At 41.8% G+C, this 10,680-nt stretch overlaps 1 pseudogene; it reads left to right on the forward strand.

Moving 5' to 3' along the window:
• Positions 1 to 2,176: 2,176 nt before the first annotated feature.
• LOC150040297 (pinin pseudogene) lies at positions 2,177 to 4,220 on the forward strand (annotated as a pseudogene).
• The last annotated feature ends 6,460 nt before the right edge of the window (positions 4,221 to 10,680 follow it).

Genomic DNA, 10,680 nt, shown 5'->3' on the forward strand with positions numbered 1-10,680 from the left:
CTCCAATTTACCAGCACAAAGCTAGAAACAGATCTGTCACTCAAGTGGCAGAATGCTAAGCATTCAGCAAAGCCCTGGGTTCAAGTCCCACTACTGGCACAAAAATTAAATTAAAAATAAATAAATACATAATGGGGAGGAGTTTAATTCTGGTGAATCATGATGAATCAAGATTTGTGCCCATACCAAAAAAAAGGTCCATAAAACACTTTGGTCACTTTCACCATGTCATCACTCAACTAAGATTCAGTTCGCAAGTCTTCACCATACATGCTCTACCACCAATGGTAATAGTCTCATACACTATAATAAATACTTTATAAGCCACCCACCCAGGCTTATTCTCCTATAGTAGAGTAATACAAATAAAGTAAGATAGCTCCTACAAATAAATGCCAGTAATTTGGAGAAGAAGGAACTCACAGACTCAAGTGTGTGTATCACATATGTATGTCAGACAGATGATTAGACGTAAGGCATCTATCATGTGGCATATATATAATATATATACACATGTAGTCCATCCTATCATATATAGGGATGATATATACATATGTATCACATATATATGCATCTCTTATACATAATGTAACTTATAAACCAGTCTAATGTTGTAATCTATTTTTTAATACATCAAATTCAGAATTACCTAATACCACATACATTTCCCGGAACTGACAAAATAAAGACTGACTTCTTTAGTACACCCTGTAGCCTCTTTCCATCTGAAACAATTCCTACTTTTTTTATTCCTTACTACAACCGACAATTCAATAGAGATCGCCTGTTTTATAGATTCATTTTATTTGTTTCCTCAGTGTTATATGCATAATGAATCTTTCTAGCCAAATACAATAGAGGTGGGGAAATGAGAGTGATCAAGGATCTTATTTTACTTTGCATATCATAATGTACATCACTCTTTTTCCAGAGAGTTTTGAGAGTTCCACAAAAAAAATCGCTTCTTACTTTAAAAGTAATGACTTTTGGGTTATTTTGTTGTTAATATGAAGGTGCTATAGAGAGAGGTTACCATTGTATAAGTCAGGTATTGAATACATTTTCCTTTTTGGACAATATCACCCCTTACTTTGCTTTTAAAACCAATTATTTTTATAGCAAACCCATAGTACAGCACAACAAGGGATGGGCTAGAGGACCTGAGTTCAAAGGCCAGTACTACCACAACCCTCAACAACAAAAAGAATCCATGAAGTAAAGAAAATCCACACTATACCTTTTTCCTCAACTTTCCTCTGATATGACATAACCTCCTTACGCCATCAAAACACATTGCTTCTAATCATCCATTTCTCAACATTTTGAGAACTTGGGCAGACACTGTAGTTGGGATAAAATTAAACATTGGTCTGAGTTCAAGACCCAGGACCAGTGTAATACATATGTACATGCATACATTTATACATACTAGAACCACTCTCTGCCAAATAAATCTCCCTTGCCTCAGAGAAAGCTAAAACAAATGCCTTCATTATTAGTAAGTCCTACGTTTACACTATCAACTAGTCTATAAGGTAAAAACATTGTTCAGAGGTAAAATGACAGATGTTGAGTTCAAGTATTCCTCAATCCATCCAATGTTCTTAAGAAAGATACTGTTAAGAATAGAAGCCATGTACATCTTGTGGGAAAAGTAAATACTAAGAATGAAAGTGGGGGAAGAGGGTCCAGGTGTTTGGCCTAGAGGTACAGTGCTTGCCTAGCACACACAAAGACCCGGTTTGAGTCCTTGGTACCACATACATAGGAAAAAAATAGAAGTGGAGCTGTGGCTCAAGTGGTAGAGATTTAGCCTTGAGAAACCCCAAGTCCTCAGGGCTTTAGGTCAAGGCCCAGGACTGGCAAAAAAAAGGAGACCAGGAAAGGGAAATAAAATGTAAGAAACCTACACAACACTCCATAGCAGAGTTAATCCAGAGACAATCTGACACACGAAAAGGGTGTCTACACGCCAGTGAGTTTCTTTTCTGATAGCTACTGAATATATATGTGCTCCAAACATTTGCAGCATAGGGCAACAAGAAAGAAAAATATGAAAGTTTGTTGTTAAGTTCATCATCTTATACAAATAAGAAATTCAAAGGCAAATATGGAAAGGCCTTTGGTAACAGAAAAGCATGTTTCATGTGATTGAAAAATTTGAACATTTCAGAAGATGGTGGTCACAGTGAGAACTTTGCAGGAACAGCTAGAAAAGGCCAAAGAGAGCCTAAACAATGTAGATGAAAACATGCACAAGATCATGGAGTGAGATCCACATGATGTGGGACCCAGCCAAGCCCAACTGCTGGCCATTTCTGGAGGTAGAGGACGTGGTAGTTTATTGCTGAAGTGTGGATTCTCTGATAGTGGAGGAGGACCCCCAGCCAAACAGAGAGAATTGAAGGGACAATCGGCAGGCTGGGTGGGGAACGTCAGACAGGAAGAGAATCACACCAAGAGAGCGACCCAGAGGAGGAGGATGTCAAGAAGCTGGCACTAGTCTTCAGTTGTATTTACCTCCAACATACACACACAGACTTCCTTATCCAGGATCAAAATATGGATGTAAAGGGAAAGCAGAAGTATCGATGAATATTTGGCTTGTTGTTGGGTACTCTTCAGAAATTTAAAGAAGAATCTACTGTTACTACTGAAAGGCAAAACAGACGTCAGGAAATTGAACAAAAACTTTAAGTTCAGGCAGAAGAAGAGAGAAAGCAAGTTGAAAATGAGAGGAGAGAACTATTTGAACAGAGACGTGTAAAACAGACAGAATGGTGGCTTTTGGAAGGTTGGGCTTCCGCAGCTGCAAGAAGAATGCAATGAACATAATGCCAAGATAATTAAGTATAGACAAACTAACACAGATCTCCATTTGTTCCATGTTCCTGGAAGAATGTGTCCAGATACCCCAAAACTAATAGAAGGATCACAGAGACAAATGAATGCTTTATTTGAAGGTAGACGCTCAAGTTTGCAGAACAAATAGGCCGAGAAGGAAGACCATGAAAGAAAAAGAGCATCACCGGATGCATAATGAAGAACAGAAGCGGGAACAAGAAGAGGGTAAGGTGGCTCAGCCATAGGAAGAATTGGAGGAGACAGGTAATCAGCACAATGATGTAGAAATAAAGGAGGCAGAAGAGGCAAAGGAATTAGGCATAGTGCATAGTGATGCAGAGAAAGAACAGGAGGAGGAGGAGCAAAAATAGGAAATGAAGGGTAAGTTGGAGGAGGGAACAGAGGCAAAGGAAAGTGAGAAACAACAGGATAGTCAGCCTGAAGAAGTTATGGATGTGATAGAGATGGTTGAGAATGTTCAAAATATAATTGCTGAGCAGAAAGTCATGGAAACTAATCAAGTTGAAAGCAAAGCGCCTTCAGAAAATAAAACTAGCAAAGAATTGGAGCCAGAGATGGAATTTGATGTTGAGCCAGATAAAGAACATAAGTCTCTTTCTCCTGCAAAAGACAATGTTAGTGTTATAGAAGTGGAGAAGGAACTTGAGGAAAAAGCATTTGAAAAAGAATCTGAACCCCAGCCTGAGCCTGTGGCTCAGCCTCAGGCCCTCCCTCTAACCCAGCCCTAGTCTCAGCCCCAGCAAGTTCATCAACCCCAGCCTCTTTCTCAGCCTGAGACTTTGACATTAGCTGTTTCAGCTCAGGTTATTCAGGAACAAAAGAATCAACTACCTGAGAGGAAAGTGTTTGCTGTTGAGCCTGTAAAGCTCACTGTAAAGTTCCAGTAGTGAAACCAGTTTTAACAGTGCACTGCAGAGTAGAAGTTGAAGTAACAGCAGTAGTAGCAGTTCTAATAGCAGTTCAACCAGTAGCAGCAGCGGAAGCAGTTCTAGTAGTGGCAGCGTAGTAGTCAAAGCAGTTCTAGTAGTAGCTCCAGCACAAGTGGTAGTAGTAGCCAAGAGAGGAGCAGCAGTACTACTAGTAGTAATGAGAGTAGAAGTCAAAGTAGGGGCCAGGGACACAATAGAGACAGAAAGCATGGAAGGAGCATGGATCGGAAACAAATGGATACGTCAGGATTAGAGAGAAGTCACAAATCTTCCAAAGGTGGTAGTGGCAGAGGCACAAGAGAATTGAAGGACAAGAATTCCAGGCCTGACAGAAAAAGATCTATATCAGAGGGTAGTCGACCAGGCAAAAGATCTTCAAGAAGTGAGAGAGACCAAAAATCAGATGGGAAAGACGAAAGGTGTTAACAGAAGAAGCCAGGCTTTCTTAGCCTAATCTTTGCAGCTGAAGATTTCTTGAGTTAAAGGATTACCTTTCCTTGTAAGGAGGATGCTGCCTTGAGAATTGCAGGTTGTAAAAAATCTTTTTGGAAAACACAGACTGTTTGTTTACCAGACATTCTTGTACTTTTTCATAATTTTGTAAGAGTTATTTATCAAAATTATATGAGGTTCCGGAATATGTAAAAATAGTAATAATAAAAAGATTAACATCTCTTGTCATCTTTTCTAAATATCCTATAGGCTTCAGTAAGAATCTGTATATTTTAATAGGTAAATCTTTGAAGTCTGTTTCCTTCTAATTCTGTATCATACATTGCTTTTGTAGAAATGCATGTTCATTTCATTACTTTTGAGATGTCTTTTTGACCCTTGTATAATCATTTTCAGTTTTTACCACTAGATACTCAATAGGCTTAGGATGTTTCTGGACACTTCCTCACTTACTTGGCTTTAGCCCTCAGGTCTTTGCAGCTTTATAATCATTTACTATTTTCTGATCTCCCTTGTTCATCTAAGCATTTTCCTATTTTGGTTGTCATTTTCCTGATTATGGGAGCATCGTACTTCTGTCTTTGATGTTACCTCTGTGCTAACAGTATATGCGATCTGTTAAACTATCGGTCACTTCTTTCTCAGAAATCTTCTATACTTGGATTATGAATTTGTGGTCTTGTCTTAACATTTGTGTTGGCTCTAAATGAAACATGCCAATATGTGTTTTAGAGAAGTTTTGTTCAAGGAACCACTGTATAGAAGGCTTGACTATATAAGTAACCAAAATAACATGCAAGCGTACCAAATGATAACTTTGGAGTTTTCTAAATCTGTATGGAGTATTTGTTGCCATTACAACACAAGTGCAAATAAATGTGGCTTAAATCTTGTGTGACTGCTTAGGATTCGTACTTGTATTTTGATATGTGAGAGTGCATATATTACAAAATGGCCTGTTTTTAGTTCATAAGAACACTATAGCTCTGTATATTCAAGTTAATAATTTCCAGACTTAGTTTTTTGTTTCCGTGCAAATTTTATAAGTGTGAGTATGTTAAACCAACTCTTAAAAACCTACTTTCAGAAATAGAAGAGGCAATCCAAAATTTCATATGGAATAATAAAAGACCCCGTATAGCAAAAACATTTCTTAGCAGAAAGAACACCATAGGAAGAATTTCCAAACTTTACACTCTGTACTGAAGTTTTATATAAAATTTCTGGATGAATACTGAAAAAATACAAAATGTAAACATGGACAACTGATCAGAAATTGGGATTAATATCTGTTTCATGCCTAGTGTGGTAAGAATTTCCCCATAAACAAGCCAGCAAAGAGACGGAAAGAGTTGGATGAGAGAATGGTGAAATGTCAGCAAGCCTCCTTCCATCTCAAGAAAAATGGGTACTTCTCCTTACGACCCAATTACCAAGGGGCAATAAAAAGAAGGAAGAGCCTTGACAACAATAACAATAGTAATATAATGACAATGACATTAATAATAAGAGAAAAAGAACAAGTGAGAGAGAAAAAATACAGAAAGAGTCTACCTTACTGAAAGTAAAGGGCTAGGGATATGGCTCCCAGTTTACATTGCCTCTCATCAAGCACAGTCAATCAATTCAGATCTCATCTACATTCAGTTTGTAAACAGTTTCATACCGGGCTGCGGTAGGAATTTGTCCATAAATCAGCTGCCAAAGAGGTGGATATCAGCAGGATCACAGATGTACAGTTTTGAGTCCAGCCTGGACAAACAAAGCTAGCAAGCCCTTTCCAGCTCAAGACAAACCGGTGCCTCTCCATTACATAGGAGGCAATAAGGAAGAGGAGCACCTGATAATCATGGTGCTGCTGCAGATGATACAAATTAAACAAAAATACAGTAAGATTCCTTCCATCTCAAGAAAATACACTGTGTTGCTACTCCTTATGACCCTACTACCCAGGAAGTAGAGGATCAGTAGTGAAAAGATTCCCACAGGCCTGAACAAAGGACTATCACACAGTTTGAATGTCACTACTCCAAGTTTGCTATGTTTTAAAGAAGATCTTTTGAGGCTAAACATCAACAAAGGTATCATTAATAAAAGAAGCCTAACTCTAAAAGCCTTACTTACCTTGTCCAGCCTCTTTAAAGCCCAACTCTCTTTTCTGAGATTCATTCTCATTCTTACCTCTGCGCCTGTTTTTACCTGCTTTACCTGATTAGTCAAAGTAAATGAGAAAATTAACGGTCTCACTCTATCTACTTTATAAGCAGTCGTTAAATCTACTCCGGATGGCTGTACATACAGAGAGGAAAAGGGAAGGGATGTCGCACGGGTACACAATGTGATTCGGACTTCCAGTTCATTTTATTGCATGCATGCTTTTAGTATACCTTAAATAAAAACCTAATTTGTGATCTGCCCACTGGTTTGGAAACAGCAGAGTGGCAATGGCATGCCTTTGGGATACTGCACTGAACCAGGACGCATAGGACTGGGGGCCTTATTTGGAAGTGGTGGAACACGGCACGTCTTAACAGGTCTAGGGAGAAATGAAGCGGCATTTCTGCAGCCAGCTGTCAAACATCAAGAGCGTACAGAGCTCTGGGCTCAAGAGCATGAACATGGAAGACTTGTTCAGGGTTGTGAAGGATGGATCTGTCCCGTTAAAAATAAACACACACAGAAAAAATCACCCTTTTTGGTATTTAAATGTTCACGAAACGATCGGGATAATTCACAGGACCGCACGCGTTAGGTCTGTCTACAAGAGGAAGTTCAGTCGATGCCCACGTGTTGGCAGTGCTTAAATCGAATCTGTGGCGTTTCGGTGGAGAAAACAAAGGACCCTGCTGGTCTTAGTCGCACACTATCCAGTGCTGGGAAAGGCAGGAAAAACCTGGCTAAGTATGCCACAGTGCTCCGAATGTGAAAATCTTACTGTACTGTATGAAGGGCTGACCTCAGAAAACTTTGCTAGAGATAAACCCACACAGGATGGGTGTCGGGCGAGGGTGGGTCAAGGCCCCACCCAGGGCTCGGCTGGAAGTTTCCTGCCATATTGCTAACCATCTATGCGTCTGAGGCACAGACGCCAAGCAGGCCTTCAGGTTGAGAACGACTTCCAGAGAGTTCCCGGAAGGCCCGGCGCCCCACGGGCCAGGCCCGGGCGGCTCCCAGCGGGCCTGAGGTGCAGTCCGCCCTCAGTCGGAGGCAAAATCCTGCATTCTTGCCCAGGAGACCTACACAGGAGGACGCCGGCTGCACCCAAACGACCACACTCGGAAATGGGCCAATCGTCCCGGGGCCTCCGCCCAAGCCCAGTCAGAAGCAGCAGTCAAGCCGGAAGGAGAACTGGCTGTCTCGGGCCTAAGGAGGTTCAAGGCCCGCACACGAGACGGACGAGCCGGCCCGGAACTAGCCGCATTACCTTTATTTTTCGGCATGGTGGGTGGGGGAGAGTGGAAGCGCTCTCGGCAAGTGGCCACGAGCTCCCAACACGAACACCGGTTCCTGGAACTCTGTGGTGGGCGGCAAGCTTAAGAGACAGGGGAGCAACAGTGGCAGTTGGCCTGGCTTCCGCTGCCTGGGGGTCATGACCCTGCTCCTGTGCATGCGCAACTCAGTCCTCATGCCAGGCCAGGTTCACAAGGTCCCGCCCCTCCCCAGCCCACCTTTCCCACCCCTCTTGCCCAGGCCCCCCAGTGCCTCGGGGAGCATGACCCTGCTCCTGCGCATGCGCAGGTCAGGCCTCAGGCCAGGCCCACAAGGCCCCGCCCCTCCCCAGCCCACCTTTCCCACCCCCCCTTGCCCCAGGCCCTCCTGTGCCTCGGGGAGCATGACCCTGCTTCTGCGCATGCGCAGGTCAGGCCTCAGGTCAGGCCCACAAGGCCCCGCCCCTCCCCAGCCCACCTTTCCCACCCCCCTTGCCCAGGCCCTCCTGTGCCCATCCCCGCCCCGCCCCCTCTCCGGCCTCCACAGCCAGTCCTGCTCCAGGGAAAGTCCCAGACCCGCAGACAAAGGGCCCTCACCACCCGTGCCAAAGAACCGGGCCACACTCCACACATCAGCTCTTCCTCCTGGGACACCTCCACAAAGTTCGGGTGGGGGAGGGGTGTTGTTGCTGGGTTCTGTTTCTTACAGGTTACTTGAGAGACCACCTTAGGAATCCTGACTTGTCATCTGATTAACTTGTTAAGTTAATCGTAATAAATGGAAATTAATCCTTGCAAATCTCCTTTGAGACCAAGCTACATCACTGGATATTTCCTGACATATAGCTGAGACCTGATTCCACACACACATACACACAGACACCTGTTATCTGAAACTCAAAAATGCTGCAACTATACCATGGACAGCTCTGTTAATGAAGCATGAGCCCAGGCCACCCTAATGTGCATTGGAAATGATGGACAGGGCAGGAAAAGCCCTATTTGAGCAAAACTGTGTATTTATAGGAAGTACCAGCTTAAATAATCATGGTCCTGGGGAGGGTAACAACATGACATCCTGGAAGGAGGCATGTTGGAAACCTAGTTAAACTTCCTACTTCCCAGAATTTTTTGTGATTAAGATACATAAGAAACATCCCATGCCTGGTCAGGAGGGAAGTTGAACAGTAACTGCTGGATGTTGCCGAAATACTGGGTGTGCCAATGCTGGTAGGCCCATGTCACACAGTCAGACCAGTTGTGGGACAATGGCAGCACCAAGTGGCTCCAACACCTCCAAAGGCTGGTTCCCTGCCAGATCTACAAACTTGGAGAACCTTGAGAAAGAATGCTAACAGAGGATTATTTAAGAGACCCAAAGGTAGTATTTAGGAATAAATATTCTTTTATAAAATGTTTTGACTACCATAAAGTAAGATTCAGACTTTCATTAATTCATTCAGAATAGTTCTCTATTTATATCAATCATTGGTTTTTTTTGCCAATACTGTGGCTTGAATTAAGGGCCTGGACACAGTCCTGTGTTTCCAAAGGCTAGTCTCTATCCCTTGAGGTATAGTATTATTTCTGGCTTGTTTTCTATGTATGTGGTATGAAGGAATCGAACCCAGAACTTCATATACAATAGGAAATAGCAACTCTACCACTAGCCCATACTTCCAGCCCAAATACCAATTCTTTAATGCTGATGTTCATCATACTATTCCCTAAGAACTAGAAAATTAAGGAACATTAACAGATGGAATAGATGAAGCTAGTATTCTTTTATACCAAATCGAGACTAGAATAAAATTAAAATTCATAGGCCTTTCCCTGAATGAAAAACAGAAACACACTGAGAAGCTCATAATCTGAGACCTATTTGGGAGATCATCTCAGAAATGCAAGGATAGGTCATTATACACAAACCAATAAAAATAGTAAAACAGAATGAAGAGCAGAAATGAGGTGACCATATAAAATTCTTGCAGAAAAAAACTTTGACAAGCTAGCAATTGGGAGGATGAGATCTGAGGATTAATTCTGGAATACAGCCTGAAAGGGTGAGAGCTGAGATGACTAATTCCAGAGGTAGTAGTCGATGGAAAGGAATGGTTGCTATTAGACATGACTGCTGTTAGATATGAAATATTCCAATTCCTGTTAAAAGGGCAGAATAAAATCTCACTGGTAAATACATTGTTACAAGAAACCCAGAAACTTTTCCCTATCATGACAGTAATGGGAAGCTGGCAAAAAATAATCAGTAAGTTTTGCAGGTCATGTCAGAAACTTAAGGAGGTTATCAAACCAATGGGAAAGTGTTTATGTCAGACAAATATCTGAGTAAAGAAAGATGAATTCCATATCATTTTAAAAACACTTGTTATATGTAGGTTTTATAGTTGCCTCGAAAAATGGCCCTAGTTATTCTATCAGCAGCAGGATGCATCTACCTCCCCCCCAAAAAAGAAAGAAAAAAAGCAGAGGGAGGGGGAAGAACTAAAGTTCTCTAGCATCTGCATTCCCACAAATGTGTATTGTCTGACATGACAAAGTGGGATACTCAGACCCAGACTGTGTCTGTGTTGAGCAGACTCAGAAGTGTGAGTCAGTGAGGTTTCCTCTGATTTCCCAAAGTATCACAGGAACAGAACTGTAAGTTAAAGACAAAATAAGAGGAGACAGATAGGGAAAAGCAACAAGATGTAGACATATCACCTCCTTTTGACAAAATTGAAGCAGAAGATTAAAGTGCTCCAACACAAGATGTGGAGGCCAAACAAAATGAGAAACAAAATCAGAAATAGTGAAGCAAGAAATTCTATGTCCTTAACTTTTCATCAGCAACAAGGGAAGCCAGAAGTAACGAAAATCAAATAGTCCAGCAAGGATGATTTTTATATTCATCAGACTGCTTTTTGAAAATCAAAGCCTAGCTGATCCCTGACGTCTGTCAGCTATACTAGCTAATCAGAGGCTGAGATCTGAAGATTGCAGTTTGA

Source organism: Megascapheus bottae, chromosome Y (genome assembly GCF_031878675.1).
Source record: "Megascapheus bottae isolate mThoBot1 chromosome Y, mThoBot2.hap1, whole genome shotgun sequence".
Taxonomy (NCBI): domain Eukaryota; kingdom Metazoa; phylum Chordata; class Mammalia; order Rodentia; family Geomyidae; genus Megascapheus; species Megascapheus bottae.